At 34.5% G+C, this 10438-nt stretch overlaps 1 non-coding gene across 1 annotated transcript; it reads right to left on the reverse strand.

The window, feature by feature from the left end:
• Positions 1-9127: 9127 nt before the first annotated feature.
• LOC122238252 lies at positions 9128-9235 on the reverse strand. Its single transcript, XR_006217200.1, has one exon. It is a non-coding gene; the product is annotated as a U6 spliceosomal RNA (small nuclear RNA).
• Positions 9236-10438: the final 1203 nt, after the last annotated feature.

The raw sequence follows: 10438 nt of genomic DNA on the forward strand, positions 1-10438 counted from the left end.
GAAGAAGAAAAAGTTAATAAAAGTGAGAGGAGAAATCTGCAAAATTTAAAATAGGAAACCAATAGAGAAAATCAATGAAACAAAAAAACTAGTTCTTTGAAAAATCAGTAAAATCAATAAATCTCTAGCAAGGCTAAGTAAGAAAAAAGAGAACACATACCATGAATATCAGGAAGAGGAGACATCACTAAAGTCCCCACGGATGTTAAAAGGATAGTAAAGGAATACTATGAACAACTCTATGCCCACAAATTTGATAATCAAAATGAAATGGACTAATTTCCTAAATGACACATTATACCAAAACTTACACAAGAAGAAACAGATATTCTGAATAGGCCTATATCTAGTAGAGAAGTTGAGTCTACCAAACCCACAGTTAGCATCATACCCAATGACAAAAAGATGAAACAAGATCAGGACCAAGACAAGGATGCTCACTCTGGCCACTTGTACGAAACATAGTATTGAAAGTCCTAGTTAGAGCAATTAGGCAAGAAAAAAAAGTCATCTGAATTGGAAAGGAAGAAGTAAAACTGTCACTATTTGCAGATGACATAGTGGTATATATAGGAAACTGTAAAAACTCTACCAAAACACTACAGACTAATCAACAAATGCAGTAAAGTTGCAGAATATAAAATCAAAATACAAAAATTGGTTGCATTTCTATACACTAATGAACTATCAGAGAGAGAAATTAAGAAAATAATCCTATTTACAAATGCATCCAAAAGAATAAAATGTCTAGGAATAAATGTAACCAAGGAGGTTAGAGGCCAGAACACTGAAAACTATAAAACATTGAAAGAAATTGATGAAGACATAAATAAGTGGAAAACTATCCCATGCTCATGGATTGGAAAAAGTAATATTGTTAAAATGACCATGATACCCAAAGCAATCTATAGATTCCATGTAATCCCTAGCAAAATCACAATGGCACTTTTCACAGAAATAGAACAAACAATCCTAAATTTCTATGGAACCACAAAAGACAAATGGGACCACATAAAACTAAAAAGCTCCTACACAACAAAGAAAATCATTAACAAAATTAAACAGCAGCCTACTGAATGGGAGAAAATGTTTGCAAATCATATATATCCAAAATACATAGAGAACTCACACAATTCAATAGCATAAAACAAAAAACCAAAAACAACAACAGAACAACCTGATGTAAAAAATAAGCAGAGGACCTGAAGAGACATTTTTCCAAAGAAGATATGCAGATGGCCAACAGGTATGTAAAAATAGGCTTAATGTCACTAATAATCAAGAAAATACAAATCAAAACCACATAAGATATTACCTCCCACCCATTAGAATGATTTTTATCAAAAAGAAGTAACAGGTATTGACAAGGATATGGAAAAAGAGAATCCTTGTGCATTGTTGGTAGGAATGTAAATCAGTGTAGCCACTGTGGAAAACAGTTATGGAGGTTTCTCAAAAAATTAAAAAGAGAACTACCATATGGCTAGCAATTCTACTTCTAAGTATTTAGTCAAAGAAAACAAAAACACTAACTCAGAAAGATATATGCACTCCCATGTTTATCACAGCATTATTTACAATAGTCAACATAAGGAAGCAACCTGTGTCCATCAAAGGATAGATGGCTAGAGAAAATGTGGTATACATATATAATGGTATATTATTGAGCCATAATAAAGAAATCTTGCCGTTTGCAGCAACATGATTGGACCATGAAGATATTATACTAAGTGAAAAAAGGCAGACAAAGGCAAATACCCTAATATTTCACTTATATGTGAAATCTATATCATATATATATATCTATATATATCTATATATATCTAAATCTAAATCATATATATGTATATGTAGATACATATAAAAGTAATATGATATTGTATGTCAATTTTATCTCAATAAAGAATAGTAAGAATAAAAAAATGAGCCAATGATTAATAAACTTCCAAAAAGAGGGCACCAGACCCAGATGGATTCCCTGTTGAATTCTAACAAATATTTAAGGAAAAAAATTATACCAATTCTCTATAATCCCTTTAGAAAAGAGAAGCAGAGGGAATACTTCCTAACTCATCCTATAAGAGTAGCATTACTCTAATACCAAAGCCAGGCAAAGATATTACAGAAAAGGAAAACTATGGACCAATATCTCTCATGAACACAGATGAAAAATCTTTTTGTTAAATTTTATTTTAAATGTTTATTTATTTATTTTGAGAGAGAGAGGGAGGAAGAGAATGAGTTTGCACAGAGCACGGGAGGGACAGAGAGACAGGGAGAGAGAATCCCAAGCAGGCTCAGCACTGTCAGTACAGAGCCTGATGTGGAGTTCCCCCATGTATTGTGAGATCATGACTTGAGCTGAAATCAAGAATCGGAGGCTTAACTGACTGAACCATCCAGGCACCCCAAGCATGAACCACTTTCAATATTATACTAGAAGTCTTAATTAAGACAGTAGGAGAAGAAAACGGCACAAATTACAGATTGTCAGGGAAATAATAAAGCTATTTTTGTTTATAGACATCTTTGTTCATACACACACACACACACGTATATATATATATGGAAATTAAACAACACCCTTATGAGCAACCAATGTGTCAAAAAGTAATAACAAGGAAAATTAAAAAAAATCTTAAAACCAATGAAAATAAAAACACAATGTATAAAAACTTATGAGATGCAGCAAAAACCGGGCTAAGGGAGAAGTTTGTACTGATAAACTCTAACTTTATAATTCAAGGAACTAGAAAAAAAGGAACAAACTAAACCAAAGTTAGCAGAGAGATGGGAATAATAAAGATAAAAGTGGAAATAAATAAAGACCATAAAAACTATAAAAAGTTCAACAAACTTTTTTTTTGAAAAGATAAACAAAACTGACAATCTTTAGCTAGACTTACCAAGAAAAGAAGACTCAAATAAATAAAGTTTTAAATGAAAGAAGAGACAGATTACACAGAAATACAAAGGACCATAGGAGATTACTATAAATAATTATCAGCCAAAAAATTGGATGACCTAGAAGAAATGAATAGATTTTAAAAACATACAATCTACCAAGTCTGAATCATGAAGAAATAGAAAATCTGAGTATACCAATAAAAGTAAAGAGATTGAATCATTAATCAAATGTCTTACAACAACAACAAAAAAGCCCAGGAGTGTATGTATGGCTTTATTGGTGAATTCTACCAAACATTTAAATAATTATGACCAATTCTTCTCAAACTCTTCAAAACAATTGAAGAGGAGGGCATACTTACAAACTTATTTTATGAGAGCAGCATTTCCCGGATACAAAAGCTAGATAAATATGCTCTATTAAAAGAAAACTACAGGTCAATATTCCTGATGAATACAGATGCAAAAATTCTGCAGGAATTACTAGCAAACCATATTTAATGCTACATTAAAAGGATGATATACCATGGCCAAGCAGGACTTATCTCTAGAACACAAGGATGGTTCAACATATGCAAATCGATAAATGTAATACATCACATTAATAAGATGAAGGACCAAAAATCATATGACCATCTCAATAGATGCAGAGAAAGTATTTGACAAAATAAAACATCCATTCATTATGTAAACGCTCAGTAAATTGGGTGTAGAAGGAACATACCTCAACACAATAAAGGCTGTATATGACAAACCCGTCGCTAACATCACACTCAATAGTGAAAGGCTGACACCTTTCCCTCTGAGATTAGGAACAAGAGAAGTGCTCCCACTCTTCCCACTGCTATTCAATGTAGTACTGGAAGCCCTATCCCAAGCAATTAGGCAACAACAACAACAACAACAACAACAGGTATCCAAATAAAAAAGGAAGAAGTAAAATTGTGTATGTTTGATGATGACATGATATTGTGTATAGAAAATCCTAAAGACTCTGCCAAAAATCCTGTCAGAACTAATAAACAAATTCAATAGTTTTAGGATACAAAATCAACATACAAAATCAGTTGTGTTTTAATATACTAACAATGAACTATCTGAAAAAGAAATAAAGAAAACAATCCCATTTACAATAACATAAGAAACATAAAATACTCGGAATGAATTTAACCAAGGAAGTGAACAATCACACTGAAAACTATGTCATTGATGAAAAAAAAATTGAAGCTGACACAAATTCAATGATATCCTTTCTTCACGGATCTCAAGAGTTAATATTGTTAAAATGTCCATACATTGAATCTATAGATTCAATGCAATTCTTATCAAAATTCCAAGTTTTCACATACATATAAAAAAAAATCCTAAAATTCACATGGAACCACCTAAGACCCTGTAGAGCTAAAGCAATCTTGAGAAAGAACAAAACTGGAGGCATCACACTTCCTGATTCAAACTATATCACAAAATTATAGTAATCAAGACAATATGGTATTGCCAAAAAAACAGACATGTAATCCAATGGAACAAAATTGAGTGCTTAGAAATAAAGACACATATATATGGTTAACTAATATCTGACAAAGGAGCCAAGAATGCCCAATAGGTAAAGGATAGTCTCTTAGTAAATGATGCCGGGAAAACTGGATATTCATATGCAAAAGAATGGAATTGGCCCCCTGTATTATACCACTTACAAAAATTAATCTGAAATGGATTAAAGACTTGAACATAAGTCCTGTACCTAAAATTCCTAGGAGAAAACTCATGGAAACAGCTTTTTGACATTGGTCTTGGCAATGGTTTTCTTGGATATGATACCCAAAGCACAAGCACCAAAAGCAAAAATCAACAAATGAGACTACATGAAACTGAAATATTCTGCACAGCAAAGGTAATATCAACAAAATGAAAATGCAGTCATAGAATGGAGGAAAATATTTGCAGACTATTTATAAGATAAAGGTTTAATGTCCAAAATACGTAAGGAACTCATGCAAGTCAACAGCAAACAAAAACAAAAACAGAGACAAAACAACCCCCCTGAAACCAAAATGAAACAACAACATAGAAACCCACAAATAAACGTATTAAAACATGGGCAGAAGGTTTGAATAAACATTTCTCCAAAGAAAACACATAAACGCCAACAAGTCTATCAAAAGATGCTCAATGTCACTAATCTTCAGGTAATGCAAACCATAACAAAAATGAGATAGCACCTCAAATTTGTTACAATAGCTGTCATCATGTACGCAAGCAATAACAAGCATTGGTGAGGAAATTGAGAAAAGGGAAAACTGGTACACTGTTCTTGGGGATGTAAATTGGTATAGCCACTATGAAAAACAGTATGGAGTTTCCTCTAAAAGTTAAAAATAGAACTACCATATGACCCAGCAATCCCACTTTTATGTATATACCCAAAAAAGAAAAAAGAAAAAAAGAAAGGAAAGAAATAACTGTCTTAAAGAGATATCTGCATGTTCACTGCAACATTATTCACAATAGCCAAGACATGGAAACATGAGTGTCCATTGATGGGATGAATGGGTAAAAAAAAAAAAGTGATTTATATTTATATAATGGAATATTATGCAGTCATAAGAAAGGAAATCCTACCATTTGTGACAACTTGGATGGACCTTGTGGGCATTATGCTAAGTGAAATGAGTCACACAGAGAAAGAAAAGTATATGATCTCACTTAAATGTGAAAACTAAATACATCAAACTCAGACACAGAGAATGGAATGGTTATTTCCAGGGGCTGAGGAATGGAGGAAATGAGATCATTGGTCACAGGGCACAAACTTTCAGTTATTAGATGAATAAGTTCTGGGGATCTAAGGTACCACATGGGACCCTAGTTAACAATACTGCAATATATATTTGAAAGTTGCTATGTGAGTAGAACTTTAGTGTTCTAACCATTGTATCAACAACAATAAAATTGTAATTATTTATGGTGAAGGATGTGTTAACTAACCTTATTGGGGTAAACATTTCACAATATATACATGTAAATTGTATTTGAATAAAGCTGGAAAAAGAGTGAAAGGTAACCCACAGAATAGGAGAAAATGTTTGCAAATTTTATATCTGATAAGGGAGTTATATATAAAACATATAAAATATTCTTATAACTCTATAATAAAAAGGCAAATAATCCAATTAAAAATGGGCAAAGGATTTATATAGTCATGTGTCCAATGAAGATATATAAATGGACAGTAAATATAGGTAAAGATGTTCAGCATCGTTAGTCACTAGGGAAATGCAAATCAAAACCACAATGAGATGCCATTTCTCATCAACGAGAATGGCTGCAATCTAAAAGATTGATCATACAACTCGACAAGATTGTAGATAAATCGGAAGCCCCATACACTGCTCACAGGAATGGAAATAATGGAAGCGTTTAGAAAATAGTTTAGCAGCTCCTCAAAAAATTAAACATAGAATTACTCAGCAATACCACTCCTAAGTCTATACCTCCCACAAAACAACATATATCCACACAAAAAGTTGTAGCTGAATATTCATAGCAGCATTATTCATAATAGCCTAAACGTCAGAACAATGCCTATGTTCCCAACTGACGAAATGATACACAAAACGCGGTATATGGTTTGGCCATAAATAGTAATGAAGTACTGACACATGCTGCAACATAGACGAACCTTGAAAACACACTGAGTGGAATAAGTCAGTCACAAAGTGCCACAAATTACATAGCTCCATTTATATGGAATATCCAGAATAGGTCAATGCATAGAAGCAACAGTAAGTTAGAGCTGGTGTTGGGGGTGTCATTGAGATGGAAGAGTTGGGGATAATATCTAAATGGTACCAAGTTTCTTTTTGGAGAGATAAAAATGTTCTAGAATTGATTGTGGTGACGGCTGCACGACACTATAAATGTAGTAAAAAATAATTGAACTGTACACTTTAAATTGATTAATTGTATGTTGTGTGAGTTATATGTCAATAAAGCTGTTACCAAAAAGAAAATCCTCAAGTGTTTATTTATTGTTGCCTTGGGTTTGGGGCAGTAGCTGTGGTGCCAGAGGACTTTTCTAGGTGTTTGTTTTCTACTCTTACCTTCTATCCTACATAGGCTTGCACTTGCTCAGAGGAAGGTCTGTCTCTAAGTTCTCCCCTATCCCCTACTGCTAGACTATGGTTCTTGCAATTCAGTACTTTTCCAGGCTAATCATGGTGGTTCTGCCCCAGCCCCATAGGCTGGCCTAGTGTGTCTTAGGGTGGGGCTTTCTTGGTCCTCTTGTGTCTCCTCTCCATGGCAACCAAAGCCTTCTCTGTATCTGTGGAAAATCTTGCATAGAAGGGATTTTCTGACTTACTCTTCAGTGGAAGTAACCTTTAATGGCATTAGTAATGAATCTAGGACCCCATGTAATTTTTTCTGTTTTTCTAAGAACAGTGGAATTGTTTTGTTTTTCCTTATATCCTTTCACCAGCTACTATGGGTCTTGATGTGTACCCTGCAGGTAACAGCACTTTAAAGGCCTTTTTAGAAGTTTAAGGCTTTGGTTTGAAATGAGAAAATTGTCTGTGGCAGGGGATTAGGCCTGGTGAGGCTCTGGGCCTTTTCTACAGACTCCAAATCCCCCCCTGCATATCTGCACTACAAAGCAGGTGTGTGGGGGAGGGTCATTCTATTCCCCCATCCTGTCACCAGTATTTCTTATGAACACCTAATGAGGTTCGGTTCAAAAGAGCCTCCACATGAACCCACAGGAGAAGCTTGAATAGCCAGCTCCTCTCACTGTGCTCTGTCACAAGCAAGTCAGTCTGTCCATTTTGTCTCTCCTGGGAGGGTCCTGTCCATCTCTGGTCACTCACACTTCTCTACTGGGGTCAGGAAAAGTTAGAATTTTTTAGTTGATCCAGGTTTTTCTCATTGCTAGTGAGATCCATGCTTCTTTTGAAAAAATTAATTGTTAAGGGGCACCTGGGTGGCTCAAGTTGGTTAAACGTCTGAGTCTTGGTTTCAGTTCAGGTCATGATCTCCCGGTTAAGTTCGAGTTCTGCGCCAGGCTCTGAGCTTACAGCAAGGAGCATGCTTGGGATTCTCTCTCTCTCTCTCTCTCTCTCTCTCTCTCTGCCCCTACCCTGGTCATGCTCTCTCTCGAAAAAAATAAATTAAATAAAAAAGAATGTCTTCTTTTCTTTAGATTTTTAACATGTAATATTCTAGGTTTTCTACAAAGGGTTTTATTTTTTCATTAAAAAATAAATTTAAGTGTATAATCCATTTGTAATTTATTTTTGTACATGGTGTGAGAAAGGGATATAATTTTGTTTTCTTTTTAAGGTATACCTATTGTCCATGTATCCTTTTAAAATATATATCACCTTGGGGCGCGTGGGTGGCTCAGGAGGTTAAACGTCTGACTTCGGCTCAGGTCATGAATTTATAATTCGTGGGTTTGAGCCCCATATCAGGCTCTGTGCTGACAGCTCAGAGCCTGGAGCCTGCTTCAGATTCTTTATCTCCCTCTCTCTCTGCCCGTCCCTGGCTCGCACTCTGTCTCTCAAAAAATAAACATTTTAAAAAGTAAAATATATCACCTTTCATCACTGAATTCAAATACCCCTTTGTCACATGTTAAGTTATTATATTTTCTTGGATCTATTTTTGGATTTTCTGTTTGGTTCTCATAATCTCTTTGTCTGTTCCTATGCATTATCACACTGACCATATTAAAGTGAATTTTTAGTATATTTTGATATCTGGTAAGGCAAATTCCTATACTAACTTTCCTCCTGCTTTTTTGTTTTATGATGTTCTTATTCTTATGTATTTATAACTAAACATCCACTTTAAGATACTTTTATACAATATCAAATCACATGATTTTAATTTTCTTATATTTTGGTTAAATTTCCACAATGAACATGAATTTGTTTTTTATAACTAGTAAAAGATACATAATATAAAAGACAAAAAAATAAAAAAGGTGACAATATTGAGGGTAAATTCCCTGGTGCTTACTCTGGGCTACAAAACTAGACTAGATAATCATTTTGTAGGATCCAGGTGTTGAGGCAGATTAGAAGGGGAAAAAGGAAAAGCACTCTCTGCTTCTGAAAGTTATAAGAGCACAAAGCCGTGCACCTTAAGTGGCAAGTGGTACCACAATTCAGATCCCATGGAACATTTTTGCAATACGAAAGGAGAAATAATTTTTGGTCCCACACAGGGATGCCATGAGTTGTGTGTTGTGTGTTTTCCTTGTGCAGGTGCCATGCTAATCTTTTCTTTGTCATTCCAATTTTAATACTTGTGATGCTGAAGCCAGCATGAATTGTGGTTTGATATTGCAGCTTGATTAGAGCGCCTCGGGTTTTGTTCCCAGGTTATGTTTTAAGGAACACTAGAATCTCTTTCTTGATACACAGAGGTGTTCTTTGCTCAGATGGACGTGGGAAATGGAGCTCATTTTGCTAAAATCTCTAAAGAAGATGTGCATGTAGCTTTGTTTCACTCTATACGTCTTGACTTTAACTTCACATGGAATCATTTTTTCTGAGAATCTTTTTTCTGAGATACATCTTGAAACTTTAATGGAACCCACAGAAGATTCTTTGGAAGATATTGGTCCTGGAAGAGGTAGGGTGGGTATTGTCAGGTCAGATAAGCTCAGTAGGCAATGGATAAGGTAGAGGATGTCACTGATATCAAAATGTATTTATGGAAATTACTTATGGCTAAATTAGAAAAATATTTTAAAATCTCAGAAACATAAAGTTGACCCGAATTCTTGCAAGATCCATCTTTGGCCATAGATTGTGCCTTGATTCTGGAAAGCAGAACAATTTATAAGTGGAATAGTTAAAATTCTCAGTGCCCTTTCTAATAATGCCATAATTAAGTCATCATTCATTTTTATTTCTGTCTTGCATATTATTTTCCTTTGAGGCTGACAGTTGGTGTTTGGATTCCTTAAAAACAAGTTTCTTCCATGCTTTTCCCTCTTGTAAGACTCATTCTTCTCTGGAAAGATGCTCAGCATTATCTGAAAAGAGAAAATGCTCTCTGTGTCTCATTTTCCCAAGGCAATTACTAGTTAACTATCTTTGTCTTTAGCAGAATAAAGGTAAGAATACATATCAAGGTAGAAAAACTGTATGTACTTGGCTTCTTCTTTAACATTACCATTTCCTTGCATATGTATAGCTGTTCTTCTGAGGAAATCAAAGCATTTGTGCAACTATTTGATACTTGTGGTTAAAAAATACGTATAGATTATGTTTATCAATACTATATACATACATTCACAGGTAGACTTATCACTTAGTATTTATCCTAGTTTAAATTCCTGGGAACTCAGACAAGGCAGGTTTTAGGTGTAACAGCTGTGAGGTGTAAGTAGATCAACGGATGTAAAGGTTGAACGTTGGTTTATACCGGGTTGTGCTGCTAAGAGAGCTATACTGCTGAATCTCTAAGGTCTTTTCTACCTATAAGACTTTTATCCTCCCAGGGAGAAAGGAATAATTTGTCA

The sequence above is a fragment of the Panthera tigris genome, chromosome B1 (genome assembly GCF_018350195.1).
Source record: "Panthera tigris isolate Pti1 chromosome B1, P.tigris_Pti1_mat1.1, whole genome shotgun sequence".
NCBI lineage: Eukaryota > Metazoa > Chordata > Mammalia > Carnivora > Felidae > Panthera > Panthera tigris.